At 44.2% G+C, this 18,358-nt stretch overlaps 1 long non-coding RNA gene across 4 annotated transcripts; it reads left to right on the forward strand.

The window, feature by feature from the left end:
- Positions 1 to 15,044: 15,044 nt before the first annotated feature.
- On the forward strand, positions 15,045 to 18,358 carry LOC136535631 (uncharacterized). Of its 4 annotated transcripts, XR_010779026.1 has the most exons (5): positions 15,051 to 15,209; positions 16,039 to 16,101; positions 17,288 to 17,402; positions 17,605 to 17,750; positions 17,930 to 18,358. It is a non-coding gene; the product is annotated as an uncharacterized lncRNA (long non-coding RNA). The 4 variants fall into 4 exon arrangements; XR_010779025.1 differs by having other exon boundaries at positions 15,045 to 16,101; XR_010779027.1 differs by lacking the exon at positions 16,039 to 16,101 and having other exon boundaries at positions 15,052 to 15,209.

Raw genomic sequence — 18,358 nt, forward strand, 5'->3', positions numbered from 1 at the left:
TCGCCGCCATCAGAGCGTATGAGGGTCTTGAGAGTACCTACTGGACTTTGACTGGCTTGTGTGGTCAGGATAAGCTCAAGGGGAGAAAGCAGAAGAAGAGACAGGCATGTGCTATAGCTAGTTTGCAGGAGCAGTTGGCTGATATGAACTTACAGCAAGACTAGGCGATTGAGAGAGGTGATAGAGCTATGCAGCGGGTGCATACGTTGACTCAAGCCAACAATAATGCAGATCGCATGATTGGACAGTTGGTTCAGGAAATGAATAAAGCCTGGGACGAGAGGGACCTTCTGCTACAGAGGGTCGATGAGCTAGAGGAGTACAACAGCAACCTACACGAGGAGTTTCACGCGCTCTACAATGGGGTTGGCCCATATGCTCCTCCAGATGTTGCTAGCATGGACATCGACGACGACAACGAGGACGAGCCTATAGTTTCACCTGGGGGCGATGGTGACGTCTCTGATCCCGACGACGGACCCAAGGAGTAGGCTAGTTGCCTTGCGCTAGTATCTAGGTCCTATCGCGATGACCTTTCTTTTGTTGGCATGTAACCTAATGTGTTTTGCTTTGAACTTATGAGACTTAGCATGTGGTTGGAACTTGGCTATTAATGCGATATCTGAATGCATAAAAGTCCCAGTGTATGTATGCTGGCAATTTGGTTGTATGGATGCGATGTTTGTTGTTGAAGTAATTTGATTAAGTGATGTTGTTTTAATTGGGATGTGATTGTTGTGCCTCTGTTTTATTGTATGAATTTATTCTCTCCAGTAAATTCAGTACGACATAATTTTTCCTTCACTCGCAATTATTATAGCTTCACTCAATCATTACTTATTGCTGAAATATGCAGATGACAAACACTCGCCGAACCATGTATGAGGCCACTGAGACTGGTGCTAACAGTGCGGGGACCGGTGGTGGTGGTGGAAACCATGGCAATAACAATGAGCCTCCCCATGAACCGCATTTGCCACCTCCTCCCCCGTTTACCCCAGAGATGTTCCTCGCACAGTTGCTCGGGAGTCAGCGCAACGCGGAATAATCCCAGAAGAACATGGAGGATTTTCTACGTACCATCGCCAACAACGTTCAATGCAGTAACAATCAGGGTGGTGGCATTGGAGTGAACCAATATAGTAGCTTCAAAGATTTTATGGACACCAGGCCGCTAGTATTCAAGGAAGCAACAGAGCCACTCGATGCCGAGGAATGGATCAACACTATGGAAGATAAATTCTGTGTGTTGAGGATGACTGAGGTATTGAAAACGGAGTATGCTGCACATCAGTTGCAAGGACCAGCGAGAATGTGGTGGAAGCACCATCGCACCACCTTCCCTCCAAATGCTCAGATTTCGTGGAGAGAGTTCGTTGAGGCCTTCCGTGGAGTTTATATTCCACCTAGGCTGACCGAGATAAAGTTGGGAGAGTTCTTGGCGTTGAATCAGGGCACCAAGACCATGACATAATATTTGCATGCCTTCAACAACTTGTGTCATTATGCTCCCAACATGGTTGACACCGATGCTAAGAGAATCACCAGTTTCAAGAGGGGACTCAATCCAAAAATGATGAAGTATGTGGGTACCAACAACCGTGTCAGATTCAATGACTTCATCAGCGACTGTCTGAAGCAGGAAAAGAACAACAACGCCAGCACCGCAGCCAAGACTCGTAAGAGAGCCCTTGAAGGTGGTCTGTCCCAAGCAAGAGCACCTACGGGAGGTCATCCTCCCTATCATCCATCTACACCGGGCGCTAGGTTCAGGCCATCTCAGTAGAGAAGTCAGAATTTCCGTGGACCCAGAAGCCTTACAAGATGGTAGTACTGTCTAACAAGGCAGCCGCAACCATGGTACAAGGCAGTTCCAAGGGAGCTGTAGGATCTGCTAGGACAGTGAGGGGACCCTGCTATAACTATGATCAACCCGGCCACTTCTTGAGGTTTTGTCCTTATCTGCCCAAGAAGAAGCAGCAGACTTATAATGCTAGGGTGCATAGTATGATTGTGGATGAAATTCCTAAGGGAGAGCCCATAACCGCTGGTAAGTTTCCTATCAACGAAAACCCTGCAGTTGTTTTATTTGATTCTGGATCATCACATTCTTTTATGAGTCAAGCATTTGCATAGAAACATGAACAACTATGCACATAATTGGATTATGGTTACCGTATAAGTTCAGTAGGGGCTGATGTTTTGACCAATTGGATGGTTAGAGGGACAACCCTTGAATTAGGTAGCAGGAAGTTCTGAGTAAACTTGATAGTTATGCCTAGACTAGTTTTGGATGTCATTATAGGGATGAATTGGATGAAGGATTGGGGAGTAGTCATAGATACTGGAAGTCGAGTACTTACCCTTAAGGATCCCTTGGGTGAGGGTACTTTCCAAGTACCATTGCCTCGGAGAACAGACCTTATAAGTGTTACATGTGCTACTGAAGTCATTCCTATTCATCAGATTCCGGTAGTGTATGAGTTTCCGGATGTATTCCCCGATGAGCTACCTGGTCTTCCGCTAGACAGGGATATTGAGTTTGGAATTGAGTTAATCCCCAGAACAGCTCCAATTTAAAGGAGACCCTATCAGATGCCTCCAGATGAATTAGCTGAGCTGAAGAAGCAACTAGAAGAGTTATCAAAAAAAGGGTTTATCCGGCCAAGCAAGTCTGAATGGGGATGTCCCGCCTTGTTTGTGAAGAAGAAGAAAGAGGGCACGTTGAGAATGTGCGTAGATTATAGGCCACTTAACGCTGTAACCATCAAGAATAAGTATCCCTTGCCTCATATTGATATTCTATTTGACCAGTTAGCCAAGGCTAAGGTGTTCTCAAAAATAGATTTGAGATCCGGTTATCATCAGATCAAGATTAGGCCACAAGATATACCAAAAACTGCATTTTTTATCAGATACGGGTTGTATGAGTATCTTGTCATGTCCTTTGGCTTAACAAATGCTCCTTCATACTTTATGTTTTTGATGAATACAGTTTTCATGCTAGAATTGGATAAGTTTGTGGTGGTGTTCATCGATGACATTCTAGTGTACTCCGAGAATGAGAAGGATCATGAAGAGCATCTGAGAATTGTCTTAACCAGACTTAGAGATCATAAGCTGTATGCTAAGTTTAGCAAATGCGAATTCTAGTTGAAGAAAATTCCTTTCCTTGGTCACATTCTGTCAGAAAATGGAGTTTCAGTCGATCCAAGTAAGGTGCAAAAAGTTATAGATTGGAAAGCACCGACCACAATTCCTGAGATTAGAAGTTTCTTAGGACTAGCCGGTTACTACCGTCGTTTCATACTAGACTTCTCAAAGATTGCCAAGCCTATGACAAGTATGCTACAAAAGGATCACAGGTTTGTGTGGACAGAGGAGTGTGAAGCAGTTTTCCACACTTTACGGAAACTGTTGACCATTGCTCCTGTTCTAGCACAACCGGATATCAAGAAACCATTTGATGTGTTTTGCGACGCATCAAAAACTGGATCAGGCTGTGTTCTTATGCAAGAAAGGAGAGTCATTGCTTATGCCTCATGTCAATTGAGAAAGCACGAGGTCAACTATCCAACACATGATCTTGAACTTGCTGCAGTTGTGCATGCCCTAAAAATTTGGAGACATTATCTACTTGGTAATGTGTGCAACATTTTCACGGATCACAAGAGTCTCAAGTACATCTTCACCCAACCCGAGCTAAACATGAGACAGTGCAGATGGTTGGAATTGATCAAAGATTACAACTTGAATGTGCAATATCATCCTGGAAAAGCCAATGTAGTGGCAGATGCTTTGAGCAGAAAGTCACATTACTTGAATGCACAGCCGTTACTTGAAGATGGGTTCGATCTGATGCATCCTGCTGTGTTACATAGTATTCAGATTAGTTGCTCTTTGGAGAGTAAAATAATAGAAGGCTAGAAAACCGACAAGAGAATATTCTACATCAAAGAGAAAATAAAAGAAAAGCCGTCTAAGCACTTTAGAGTGGATGAACAGGGCATGTTGTGGTTTGACGACCGTCTTGTGGTTCCTAAGGATCGAGAGCTTAGGAATAAACTCATGGATGAAGCTCACCTTTCTAAGCTATCTATCCATCTAGGAAGTAGTAAGATGTATCAAGAACTAAGACCTCGTTATTGGTGGACCAAAATGAAGAAAGAAGTTACAGCATATGTTGCCAGATGTGACACGTGTTGTAGAGTGAAAGCTATTTATATGAAACCTGTCGGTTTGTTGCAACCTTTGTCCGTACCTAGTTGGAAGTGTGATGATATAAGTATGGATTTTATCTCGAGTTTGCCCACTACTCAAAAGGGACATGATTCGATTTGGGTAATTATGGACCGTCTTACTAAGACCGCTCATTTCCTACCTATCAAGACAACTTATCGACCACCATAATATGCCGAGAAGTATATCGCAGAAATTGTGAGGTTGCATGGTATACCAAAGACTATAGTATCTGATAGAGGGTCATAGTTCACGGCTCACTTTTGGGAACATTTACACAAAGGCTTAGGAACTAGTTTGATTCGTAGTACCGCTTATCATCCTCAGACAGATGGTCAGACTGAACGAGTGAATGCTATTTTGGAGGATATGTTAAGAGCCTGTGTATTGTCTTCTAAGGGATCATGAGAGTCATGGTTACCATTAGCTGAGTTTTCTTATAATAATAGTTATCAAGAAAGCATCAAGATGGCTCCATTCGAAGCTTTGTATGGCAGAAAATATAGAACACGATTGAATTGGGTCGAGCCTGGAGATAGAAGGTATTATGGCATTGACTTTGTAGAAGAAGCCGAGAAGAAAGTTCATATTATTTAGCAAAATATGAAGGCGGCCCAATCACGTCAGAAAAGTTATGCAGACAGAAGGAGACCCCTTGTGTTTGAAGTTGGTGACTATGTTTATCTGAAGGTCACGCCAATAAAGAAGAAAAGGTTTGGAGTCCGAAGAAAGCTTGCCGCTAGATTCATAGGGCCATACAAGATCTTGGAAAAAAGAGGTCCAGTAGCTTACAAGTTAGAGTTACCTGAGACAATGAGTACCGTCTTCCCAGTTTTCCATATATCACATCTCAAGAAGTGTTTGCGTGTTCTAGAGGAAAGAATAGAACCTCGAGGCATCCAACTCAAATCAGATTTGGTGTACCGTAAACAACTAGTTCGTGTGTTAGACACTAAAGAACGTGCTACTCAGAATAGTGTGGTGAAAACATACAAGATATAGTGGGATCATCATGACGAGGGACATGCAACTTGGGAAACGGGAGAATATCTACAAAAAGTTTATGAAGATTTTTATAACAAATGGTTCGTAACCCAAATCTCGGGACGAGATTTTTATAAGGGGGAGGGCTGTAACACCCCGGTGTTCTGCCAGCATTTAGGCACTACAAATCATGCATATCATGCATCATCAAGCATCCTAATCATACATGCCTAATCATGTAAATAACAACTGAAACACTGCTTAGAAACATACGAAACATGCTTGTGAAACATGAATGTTGCATACACTTGTTTAGAGTTGTTTTGCCCTCATTATGCTTGCTAGGTTAGTAGAACTTGTTTGGCAATGATTGTAAATCATCTAGAATTATTTAGCACAATTTTTGGAGCAAAATTTGTATTCAAATTATTGCCAAATTTTGCTTTAAAAATAATTCTCCAAAATTAGGGTTTTGAGTTAAAATTGACTTTAATTTTATAATTCAAAATCTAGATAGAATTGGACTTTGGTCATAAAAGAAAAGTTGTAGAGGATTAAATTCTAAGCAACTTTTATTTTTGGGCCATTTTCAAAAGATGTCATTTTCTTGCTCAAATGATATTTGAAAATAGGTATTTGAAAATTTCTTAAAAATGGAAATTGAGAAAAATGTTTTCTCCTTTCGCGGGCCGCCGCCTCCCTTCTCGGCCCACGGCCGATGCCGCCCCGGCCTGCAGCAGCGCCCGCCGCTCACGCGCCCCACGTTTGGCCCAGCCCAGCGCCACGTCCGGCCTGCTCTGCGCTGCGCCGCGCCCGTTCCCGCTCGTCGTTCCGACCAGCGCCAGGGCACGACCGCCGCATGGCGGCCATGCGCCGGCGACGCCCGCCACGCGTCGTAGCCGGTCTGCCTCGCCCTCCACGCGCGCGCCTACACCTGCCGAGCAGTGCTATGCTCTCCACTCCCTCACTCACTCACTCAGCAGCAGCGACAGCAACGCGTGTGCCTGCCATCGCCACTGCGCGCCATGCCTTGCCGACCAGCTCACCCGGCCACCACGGCTCGCCGTTGAACCCTCCACCTCGCCCGTAGCACCGCCACCTTACGCACCACGCTGCCGACCAGCTCGCCACGCGATTCGACCGGAGGTGAGGCCCAATCACGCGTTTTTCCTCCGCGCTGTCGCTCGTCGGAGCTTGGCCGCAGCGCACGCCGCCGTGGCCAGCCCTGCTCCGCCTCCCTCTCTTCCTCTTTTCGCACGCACCGTGCCCGCCTCGCAATGGCGGAGCTTGGTTGCGAGTCAACGACACCGCTCCGGCCACCCTTGCGCTGGAACGAGCCCATGCCGCCGCTCTGCAGTGCCGCCGCGTGCCATGGCCGCCGACCACCTTGCTTCGGTGGTCCTCTAGCCTTGCAAGTTGTACTAATGGGTGCGCATCGCTGTGTGGAGTCCAACGGTGTCGACCACGCCGCCGACGACCTCACCACTGGTGAGATCCGGCCGGTCAAAGCCATCCCCTGCCTCTGGGTGACTGGCTAGTGGGGCCGGTTGAACCACTGGGTCCCGCCTGTCTGTCTATCTGGAGCGGGTTTTGGGTGAAGAACCGGGTGGATCTAGCAGATTTGAGCATGAAGTTTAAAAGGATTTCAGAAATGATTTTTTTATATTTCTATTTAAATGATTTGGAAAATATTTGTATACTCAAATTTGCTCCAAATCTGTTGAAACAAATTTTGCTAGGTTCCTTGTCACCAGATCTACATGATAAAAATAGTGCATGTCATTTTTGAGATACTTTTCTGTAGAGCTTTATTTAATCCTTGATATTGCTGATAACTTGAAAAATGTGTAGAAAAATCTCAGAAAAATATGATTCCAAGTTTGTTAATCTTCTTATGTAATGTACTTCCTAGAAAAAATATGTGTCATGCATGTGCTGTAGAAAAAGTATGAGGTGTAGTTCAAGTGCCTTTAATGGCTGATTTTTGTTATTTTTGCTAGAGAGCAAAATTTGTATAAAACATGCATATGATAATTTTTGTACAGTGATTATTTGCTGGGTAGAACATTGGAAAAATATTTCCTCTGTTGTTTGACACTTTTCACAGTACAAAGTATTTTCATGTTCATAATCATGCCATAGCTTGTTATTTTTGTGTAGGCTAATCCACTCATTCAAATACCATGAAAATCTGATGGTAGACTACTTAGGGCAGTACTGTGCTATGGTAGTTTTCTAAGATTTTTCTAAGCAATAAAAATAGATGTTACTATTCAAACCTATTATTAATTAGGGTTTAATCAAGTGTTGCTTTATGTGTGATTAAGAAATTAGTAAAGCTTTGGTGTATCTTTGAAGCATTTAATAAGATGTGTTAACTTAGCATATTAGTAGTAGAAAAGAATACAGTAGATGACATGTGCTTGTAGTATAGGTTCTTGGATGATGTTGACTACCTTGCATTCAAGCATAACCATTGTATTCATCTCATCTGATGCACCAATGGCATAAGCACTTACGCACATTGCATCATATAGGATCGCAAACCGAGAACCCAGTCGTCATACCCGAGGAGCTCGAGGAGCAGCTCGAGGTGCAGCCGCAGGAAGTGCCCGAAGCTGACGAGGAGGACGTTGAGGAACTTCCGGAGTGCCCCAATCACCGCCCGAGCTCCTTCGAGAGAGGCAAGCCCCGGAGCATTTTCTCCCCGGTTTGCAATTATTAATTCAATGCTTTACTTTAATTGATGCATTATGTTCAGGAGTTGTTTACAACCATTGCTGTATTATACCTTGTCTACCTTTGTTATACTATATACTTGTTACCCTGGTATCCGCAGTCGAGTCAATGCTTAGCTGGCTTAGATCGGTAGAAGTTGGGTGATTTTCTGTCACCTGCGAGCTATAGGTGGTTACCTGGATCTGCTTGGATGACTATGAAGTCATGGTATAACTAAGTGTTAAATGAAGTTAAGACCGGATGGAGACTTACAGAGTTTTGAACTGTAGTGCTTTCCATCTGTGTCGATTAAGGACCGACCGTTGTTGGGCCTCGAGTCATGTTGAACGCATGCCTTACATTTAGCTGGCCGGATAAAGTACCTTCTGACCGCGAAGCTGGGAGATTATTCGGGCCAAGTAGATTGCCCGCAACGCACTATGCCGGAGCAGGTGTGGTAGGACACGGGGGCGAGATGATAAGACCAAAGTGCAGTCGATCGGCCCTCGGGTACATGTGGTTCCTAGCAAACTCGAGATTCCTGGATAGTTGACTCGGTGATCAATATCTCACTTTAGCGGGTGAGTGAGGTTTGTGTAAGGAGTAAATCACCAGCTGGTTAGGAATCGATTCGAATCGCCATCGCTCCTGGATAGTGAGCACTTGACTTGAGTGACTTCATCATAGTAATATTGATGGAACACTTGGACAGTTATAATGAATATGACATTATGGAAGTTGTTTAATGATCATTGGTTATCATTATTGGCTTAATCACCTGGTTGCTCTAGTGTAGGTGCAAATCTAGTCGACAGGTTATAAATAATTAACTTGGCAATAATGTTTTTAAAAAGGTTCTTGAAATGCTAAAAATGCTTTCTTTGCAAATAAGTCAGCTACCCTACTATAAAGCCTTCATAATCCTTGGTGTCACTTATTTTCGGTTATGTCGGGTAAGTCTAGCTGAGTACCTTCTTGTACTCAGGGTTTTATTCCCATTTGTTGCAGATGGGCAGATGTATTACGGCTACTGTATCAACTACCTTTATCCTGCGATGGGTGATGCTTAGGACCATGGGCATGGTCATTCCTTACGTCTTGTCTGATGCCTTTTGTTGGAGATGATCATTAGCTGGCACTATATTGGAACTCCGTGTGAGTGTGTGTGGTTTTGAACAAATGGCTTCCGCTACTTTTATTTGAACTCGTTTTGTAATAACTATGTTTAACTCTAATGTATCTGAGATGCAAACTTTTATGTAATATGTGATGGTGACCGCTAAACTTATTACGATCTTGGCTGGTATGTAAGTTGGTTTGAAATCCTTTGTGATTTCATGGACTACCGGGTTATACGGGCTTAAGTTTGCTAAATCGTCTGCTCTAGCGGATGATTTTCTTACTTAATTTCGTATAATTGGTCGGTTCTGTTATAACTAGCGGACCGAGCAACTCGACGGTGTCCCGCGGCGGACACAACCGTGATGGCCACACCACACAGTGGTAGTGGCTTGGCCAAGGCGCGTAGGTTATTGAGGAGGTCACTGCGAAGCTACAAACACGATTGGAGTGGGCGCTAAGGTTCAGAGGAGGGGTGGATGAGGGGACGACTCAGTTCAGTCTTATGGTGGCTGGCTAAAAGGGCCTAGGATGCCGCCAAGAGGAGGGGTGAATAGGCGTTACTAAAAATTAACACCTTTAAATGCGGAAACAATTAGAAAAGGGAGTTTCCAAAATGGAAACTCCAAATTAAGAGTAATACCACCCCTCACAAGTTAGCCACAGAGTAAACAAGGTATAAATAATATATCTAGAAGCTACAACCCTGCAACACAAAGTTAGAACAGAGAATAAATATTTTCAATACTGAGCTTTAATACCGGACGTGTCCGGTATACACGATTTCTGTAGATCAGCCCCGAACTTGCTCCTTTCAATTTCTATCTTCAAACCAAACTGCAGGCACCTACTAGAGATGACAATATACATAATAAACCTGCACAAGAGCTGGAGCAACACAAATATCAAATGAAATATGAATTGAGACATGATATTTGTTTTACTAAAGTTTAGACTCATTCGAGTCCTACTCTCCGTTGAGGGAGCTGTAGGCGACCCAACGAAGGTCAGCCCTAGAGGATACCACAAAGGTCACTCTAGCCAGAGTCTTTTCTAACTCCTTTTCCTCCTTCCACTAGTTGATTCTGAGGCGGCGGAATCGACTGTTATAAACTTTTCGAGGCACACCACAATCTCTCGGGTGCTCTCTGGCGACGCCTAGCCATCTAGGACCGAAGAGTCCAAGAGTAACAAATGTGAATCACGAGATTGACAATATGCACAAGTGCTCAAGTGGTTGGATTGCTCTCTTTTTGAATTTTACTTGACCCACAATTTGATTTGGCAAATTTGATCAAACACTCACTAAGAAAGGGTTCGGAGAGTTGGCAAAGCTCAAAAACGTGCTAGAGAATCAGCAGCCACCAGGTGGAGGCTTGGGGATATTTATAGCCCCCTTAGAAAAACTAGTCATCTTATAGCCGTTGCCATACCGGACATGCCCGGTATGACTTATACTACCCCAACAGTAACTAAGTTACAGTGATAATGTGAGGCGTCAGAACTCCCAATGAATGCCGGAACTCCTGACCCTCGGAACTCCTGACTCATGTTGAAACTCTCGACCCTTAGCATATTTGAAAACCATGTAACTGAGTTAAAGTATGTGAGGTGTCGGAACTCCTGACTCATGTCGGAACTTCCGACCATCGGAACTTCCAACTCTCAAGGCATTTGAAAACTAGCCGTTGGCCTCTGGTCGTCCATAGACCAGGACAGTGAACCATCTAAGTCAGTTAAGCGCGAGATGTCGAAACTCTCGACCATTGCCGGAACTCATGACTTATGTCGGAACTCCCGATGAACCAACCCAAGAACAACAATTTTACCATTACTGGGCAAATACCGGACCCGTCCGGTATGAATACCGGACACGTCCGGTATTGCCAAACCAGCAAGAAATCAGTTAGCTCTTTTGTCTCTCAAATATTTAAAACTCACATGGACTGGCTTGAGCACTTATGAAACATTATCTATCAACATGATGCATCTCTCTTAATAGTATGGCATACCTATTAAACTCAAGATTAAAGGAAAAATGAATTTATACCGCTTGAGTTGACCTCTTTTGAATTAATGTCGTCTCTTTCAATCTTCATCAAGTAAGGGTGCCAACATATTGATATTGATCTTGTCACTTGAGCATAGCCATCTTGAGCACATGACTTGATTCCATTCATCAAATATGAATAACTCCAAATACATCAAGTCACTTGGAACACTTTGTCCAATATAGATTTGATCCTCCACATCAATATGACCATCGTAGCTTGATTAGTACCTCAACTAAATGCAAGTACTTCCTTCTTCACCCTAGCTAGGTTCTTCAGCCGCTAAGCCGTCGCTTGCCCTTCACCCTTGCTTAGTACCTCAAAGTATTTCCTTGCTATCTTCACCATCTCAAGCTATCAAGTCACATCTTATGTTGAATCAATCATTTATTTGTATTGTTATCTTTTTCATTTTAATTTAGCAAACTTCAAATATAAGACCATTTCATATGCAATCCCTCATGTCTCATTAATTAATTCTTACGAGCTTGCTTTCACATAGAACATGGAAATCCCACAATAAATAAGCCTTTGCATGAATTCCATTTGCATTGTTGTCTTGTGCTTGAACTAGATTGTTTTATACAACAATGCATCATTTTGGCTTTCATTAAGTATCTGTGAGATAACATATTACATGTCCACACTTAGCAAATGGGTTAGACCTTTAATCACGTTGTCATTCAACCATCCAAAACCCACTCAAGGGCTAGATGCACTTTCACCGGCGGTGGGGGAAATCCCAAATTGGCGCCCAACAGAGCCTAACTGTGGCAGCAGACGGGTTTGACGTTAAATTAGGCTTCCTAACTCTTGATCAGCTCAAGCATTAACCACAAGAATGACTAGGCGTTGCGAACTGCCTCGCCGGATGGAGGTGACGGAAGAGGGAGGTAGGTAGAGCTCGACACGTCCATGTCATGGCGAGATGCACATGACGATGGTGAGCGTACCCGTACAGCGCCACCACACGCCAACACGCTATAAAAGAGTCGAGCCAAGTGCAGCGTCAAATCAGGGCAAGGCGACAGCGTGGGCAGGGGCCATGTGCCGGCCACAGCAGGCCAAGTACGGCCACGCATAGTGCCATTCATGGGCAAGGCGATGGTGCGGGCAGGGGCCATGTGCCGGCCATAGCGGGCGCGTGCAGCAGCATTGCCAGCAGCGATGCGATGCCAGCGACAGGCCACAGCCAGGCCGAGACGGCCTCGACCGGCCAGCGCACCAGACCGTGCGCGCTATGCGGCGGAGTGCGCCCAACAGCGTGGTGACCACGACCACTTAGCCAGCTAACCAATAGAGTGTGCTGCATGACTTTTGAAGCACCAATTCCTGCCTAACTAGCCTGCTCAAAGCTTATCCATCACAGCAAAGCTAAAGAGGGTTGATTAAGCTGCTAATAGGACCTACCCGTATGAACCAAGATGAAGCGGAGAGGGAGATAGAAGACTGCCAAGCTAGCTATGCCAACTGCTATCTGGAGCTAAGGCTAGGCTGCCAAGTTAACTATTTTAAGCTTTCCAATGCAATTAATTAGTGATCAAGCCAAGCCCTAACGAAACTAACCTTGCTACCATTAGGAAGTACAAACTTTGATGCAACCCACTGAGCAAAAATATAGCACAAGCCTTGAGCTAAGTTTTCCAGATTTAATTCACTAATATTGCATCGTCCCATCGTTTTCAACTTAAGAATTTTGCTAAGTCTTGATCGGATTCGCGTCGAATTCAATTTCCAAGCTATTAGACTAGTTAGCTAGTGAATTCATTTTTTGACCGCGTGTATTTCATCGTCATCTACAAAGCTTGTACTTCAAGCTTTATTAAAGTTTCGTATATGTGTTCTATACATTTTCGCTTAATAAAAATTGGTTTCACACCCTAAGTAATATAACGTGACTAAAATTAACTTTCGTTTCACGTTTCCGTTGATCGTTTCGAGTTATGGAATTTGATCCAAACACTATATCACATGCATTAACACATAAATATGATGCTCATGACATGTTTTAACAAAAGATTTATAGTGTAACACCGAGGGTGTTACAGGTGCAGCTAGCGGTGGCACGACGCGCAGGAGCGCGGCTCGCCGGAGTGTGGCCCACCGGAGCACAGCCTGCCGGGGGCATGGCTCGCCCGCAGCACAACAGCCGAAGTGCAAATCGTCGGGCATGGCCCGCTAGGGGCGCAGCTACCAACGCCATGGCTCCCTGCAGGCACGGTCGCCGGGGAGTGGTGGCCGGGCACGAGCCGCCAGCAGGGGCACCATCGTGGGAGGCATGACCCGTTGGGAGGGACGCTGCTGTGGAGGTCACGACCCACCAGGAGGGGCGCTGTCGTGGGGGGCACATCCCGCCGGGAGGGATGCCGCCGTGGAGGGCGCGACCGCCGGGAGATGCGCCATCGTGGGGGGCACGGCCCATCGGGAAGATGCGCTGCCGTGGGGGCATGGCCCACTGGGAGATACGCCGCTGTGGGGGCGTGGGCCACCATGAGATGCGCCGCTGATGGGATGCTGGCGCGGGGCACGGCGTTGCATTGGGAAGATTCGTAGGAAGACGATGAGTGAGAAAATAAAAAAAGAAAAATGAGCTAAGGGTATTATAGTAATTTTATTCCTATGTTGTACTGGGTGAAGCTATTTTGCCAAACACTGTCTCCAAAACAGCTCTGTTTCACTTAGAGCATTGCTCATGAAGCCAAAAGGTACTCTAGTGGATTGCTCGTGGCTTGTGTGATTCTCATCTTATGTTGGTTGTGCGGCACCCTATTGAGATTTTGGCGTGTGATGCCAATTAGCGCGTGAACCTCCAAGTAAGTGAATCTCCACAACGAGAACTAGCTTGCCGGCAAGCAAGTGAACCTCGATAAAAAATTATTGTGTCATCGTTTGATTCTGAGATGATTGGTCTTCATTGGCATTCATTATTTGTGATTGATTGGCTCCACTGGTGATTGGTTCATTCCTCTATACGGCGGTATAACACTCCATCATTCCCGTGTATTTGCCTTTCTTAGTGTAACTTGGTCCTTTAGTGTAACTAGTTTTGAGCGTAAGCAAGTATCGGTCTGGTTTGGTTAGTGAGGCTCTTTAGTTAGTCTTTGAGATCTTACTAACTTAGAGTAGTGACTTAGCTCTGTATGCCTAGAGACAATATTAACTAGAATTATGGTAGGTGACTTGTATTTTTAGTAAGTTAGCGCAACATTTGCTTCACCTCATATTTATCTATCCGGTTTGGTAAGTATTGTTATAGAAAATTTACTAGGCTATTCACCCTCTCTAGCTACTAGGACTTTTCAACTATTGTATTGATTTTGACAAATGGATCCCTCGTGCAACGGTCGCATCAACAAAGTCCATTTGTCATGTGATTCCCACGAAATGATGAACATCCTGCTCGTAGCTTTGGCTTCATAAACTTCCGGAGACACCAAGGACGAGGCGATGTTTGGCATGGGTAAGGGCGGTCTCAATGGAGAGTTTCATAGTGCTATTTCCAAGATTGTCACGTCATGTAGAATGAGAGGGAACATGAATGAAACATTCACTTTCAATGAAGAGTTTCATTCTATAGTTTCATAGACATTTAATTTCTTAGACTCATAGAGAGTTGGTATCACTTCTTTCTTACTAAAAATCTTACCACATTATAAAAAACACTTATGTGGCAGCTCATTAAATACAAATAAAATTACGATAGAAGCTCTCACATAGACTGGCCTAAACTAACGGAGGCGGGGCCCACTGATCGAGCCGTGAGCCGAGCCAATCTGAGCCGCCGCTGGTGCAGGGAGCCAGGGACACTGCGCGTGCACTTGCGACTGAGCTTCGTCCTTCGTGTCGATATCTCAAGCCGCTCGGCCCATGTGTGGGCATTTCGGTCATTTGGCCGAGGCCACAGATCCTATAAATCAGGCCCGTTCCTCCTCCCCGGCCGTTGCTGCTGGCTGCGTGGGTCGCGTTTCACGGGCGTAGAGAGAGAAAGCGAAGAGGGCGAGAGAGAGAAGGGGGCCAAGGCCTACGCGGCGTCTCCTGCTGTTTCTTCCCAGCCCTTTGGCCCTTTCCTGCCTCGGTTTGCACCTTCAAACCTTGCTGGTAAGTTCCGTAGCTTTTACTCGACAGAGGCTTTTTGCTCGCGAATATTTTGGTTCCGAGCAACGAAGATGCATGCTCCGTCTTGATTTTGGTTTAGCTGTTGTTAGTCTGAATCGTTCGGTTGCGTTTGTCGTGGATTTGGACGCCGAGACGCCGCTATAGGAGGAATTATTTTTGATTTTATTGCGGATGATGGGGGTGGTTGTCGTTTGGAGGGTTTTACCGTTCAGATCTAGTACAATTGCAGTGGTGGAAGGGAGGAGAGTAGTGGGGCAGTTAGGTTTCTGGGTCCAAGTTTGTTTATTTTTGGTGGGGATGGTTTCTGGTTCACCTACATCGTTGAAAGGGATGCGTGCTGACTTGTCAAGGTCCTTTTGTTTTTGTTTGTATCTGCGAGATTCTATGTATCTACTTGGATAATTTTAAAATCGTTCAAGGTTCAATGCCAGCTGTACTATCCGGAGCTCAGATTCGGGTTTGGTACCATGAACTTTTACAGATTTGGCCAAACCGCATGAATTTCAGTGGATTATGTCATATTATAGTGTCAGGCGCCTGAGTGAACTTTTACAGGTTTATGACGTGGAGAATTGGGTAAAGTTGGCGCGAAATCATTGTGCTATAATTTATTTGTAATTATGCTAGATTACAGCACTGTTGGTTAATCTGCCTCTTATCATAATACAATTGCCAAAGCACAGTGGTCTACCTTTCTTCCACATATTACTCAGATGAGTTGGCTCAGCGGTAGCATAAAGAAATAGCACATTGTGGTCATTTCAATAGCTCCAAACAGAACTCTGAAGCAAATTTTTGTTTTGGGTTGCAGAAAGTTCTGACCTCAGAAACTGAAAGGGGCCTGTGAACAGTTTCTTGCGGCAGTGCAATGGAGGTATTTGGCAAATCTGTGATTGCTGAGCCCAGCAATGTGATTTTCTTGTCCGCAATCCTTAACACAGAAGGGTCAAACCCTAGTCACAAGTGTGACAAGAGGTGCCAGAACGAGCACATTTTCGGGAACATGTACCGTTGCAAACTGACTGAAACCACTCACATCTGCGACAAAAACTGTAACCAGAGGATCCTCTATGACAACCATAACTCGCTCTGCCGAGTGAGTGGGCAGTTTTTTCCGCTCTCTCCATTGGAGCAGCAAGCAGTGAGGGGTATCCGCAGGAAGCATGAAGTGGACAGCAATGAAGGCTGTTCCTTTAAGCGCAGGCGTGGTGCACAGCTGCATTCTTCCCCCTTCGAGAGGTCCTACTCTGCTGTGTCTCCAATCCCGAGCCAGGTTGGAGATGGCATGGACCTGAGCTAGAGTTAATGAGACTTCCTTTTCTTCGTCCAGCCACCTAATTCTGTTCTGTCTACCCCTTTTCCCTTCGATTACAGGATGGAACTATAAGAGCTTCCTTCTTTGTAGACTTATATGAAGGGATATGAGACTCCTTAGATGCACCGAATAAATGCCTATGTAGTATCTATTCTGTTTCATGGGACCTTGTTGTAACTCGTGAACTTTGATTGAGCGCCTATTCTGATTTAGTGCTACTTTCAGACAATCATTCGTTGCTTCTCTTTTTTTTTTTCACACTTCCGATTTAGTTATTTTGTGTGTTTTACTTTATGTTCAACTAATTTTCCTTCTAATTTTGATTCGTCGATGCTATTTAATATAATTGAGCGGTGTACATTTGTCCGTCAATGTAAATATGTGAAGGATTCTTTGGTCCTGTAATCCAGGCACAGGGAACTGACTTGACTTTGCTGACTGAAGTTTTTGTACAGCTGTTACTAGTGTTTTGCTTGACAAGTTCCTAATCAAGCTTGAATCATTTACGGTTTGTTCTCATATAGCTCAATTCTATCTGTTGCTTAACTCTTTTTTACAGGTTATGTTTCTAACCTTAATGTTTTCCTCATGCTCTTTTTTGTCTTGTTTTTCCCCTTAACATTTGTTGTATGCAGGACCATTCCAGGTTCTAATCGTTTTTGGGAAATGTTTTGTTCTTTTTATATAACTATATTGCTAACTTAATTTCACTTGTTAATTAATTTGCTTTGTTTTGTTTTTGCAGGCGAACATCTCTGATTCTATTTTCATTGTCGGGTGGCAAGAAACTAAAGGCGTCTCTTCTCATTCCTCGGCTCCTTGCATACTGTTTAGCTGCAGCTGAGCAGCATGCTTTCCAGGTAACTGATTAGCCATATGTAGCAGTGTCAGAACATGATTACATATTACATCTTTGCACTAGGCTCAACTGTTATTGATACATGAACCCTTCCTCTTGTATGCATTTAATTATGAGCATGTTGCATATTAAGTGAAATTAAAAGAGCATGTTGCATACTAGATGATTACAGAAAACCTGACAGCCATCGATCACATTTTCAGGTCTATGTCAGCATGTCGGGAACTTGGTTTCTTTTGCTGTCATGCCACAACATCTGTTACTGGAAATAATAAGCCATAAATCAAGGCAGTCTCTTTGCTCATGTAAAACAAATGATGTTCTTGCTCTTCAGACTGAGTGAGGAGAGGTAGTTCTTTGTTCATTCTGTTCTAGTATGCCAACATAAAGCATTTTTGCACCTCGAGATTTTCTGCAAAGTCTAGTTTATGGTTGTTACATCCAGGATGATATGTGCATTTCTTTTCCACTTAACTGGTGATGTTTGTCCTCTGCTTGACAATTATATTTGTTCTATATGTCATGCAGAACATAAATTGGTGGAAGAGAAGTTTGACGCTACCACTTTGCGAGAAGGACCGAGCCAGACACAATAACATCAAACTGAGATACTGCAGTTTACCAACTTTTTCGATATGGCAGATTGAAGAGCAGCAAGAGCAGCTTCCATTAAGCTGCAGTTTGAACAGCTTCCATCTGCAGTTTGAAGAAATCTTTTTAAGGTCTTGGACTAAAGGCGAATCCTTACAGCAATCTTGCCTTGCTGGATACCTTGTAATGATTGTAGTACTTGACAACTGTGACCAAAAGTAGTGGATGCTTTTCTTTCGCATGAAGTTTTGTTGGTACCTACCTCGTCTGTCTGTAAGAAGAAATGTTATGCATCCTGGTCCGTTTCTGCTATGCATCCTGAGAAAATGGTCAGTAACTTGGTATAAAGGGTTTTTGAATTTGTAA

The sequence above is a fragment of the Miscanthus floridulus genome, chromosome 1, assembly GCF_019320115.1.
Source record: "Miscanthus floridulus cultivar M001 chromosome 1, ASM1932011v1, whole genome shotgun sequence".
NCBI lineage: Eukaryota > Viridiplantae > Streptophyta > Magnoliopsida > Poales > Poaceae > Miscanthus > Miscanthus floridulus.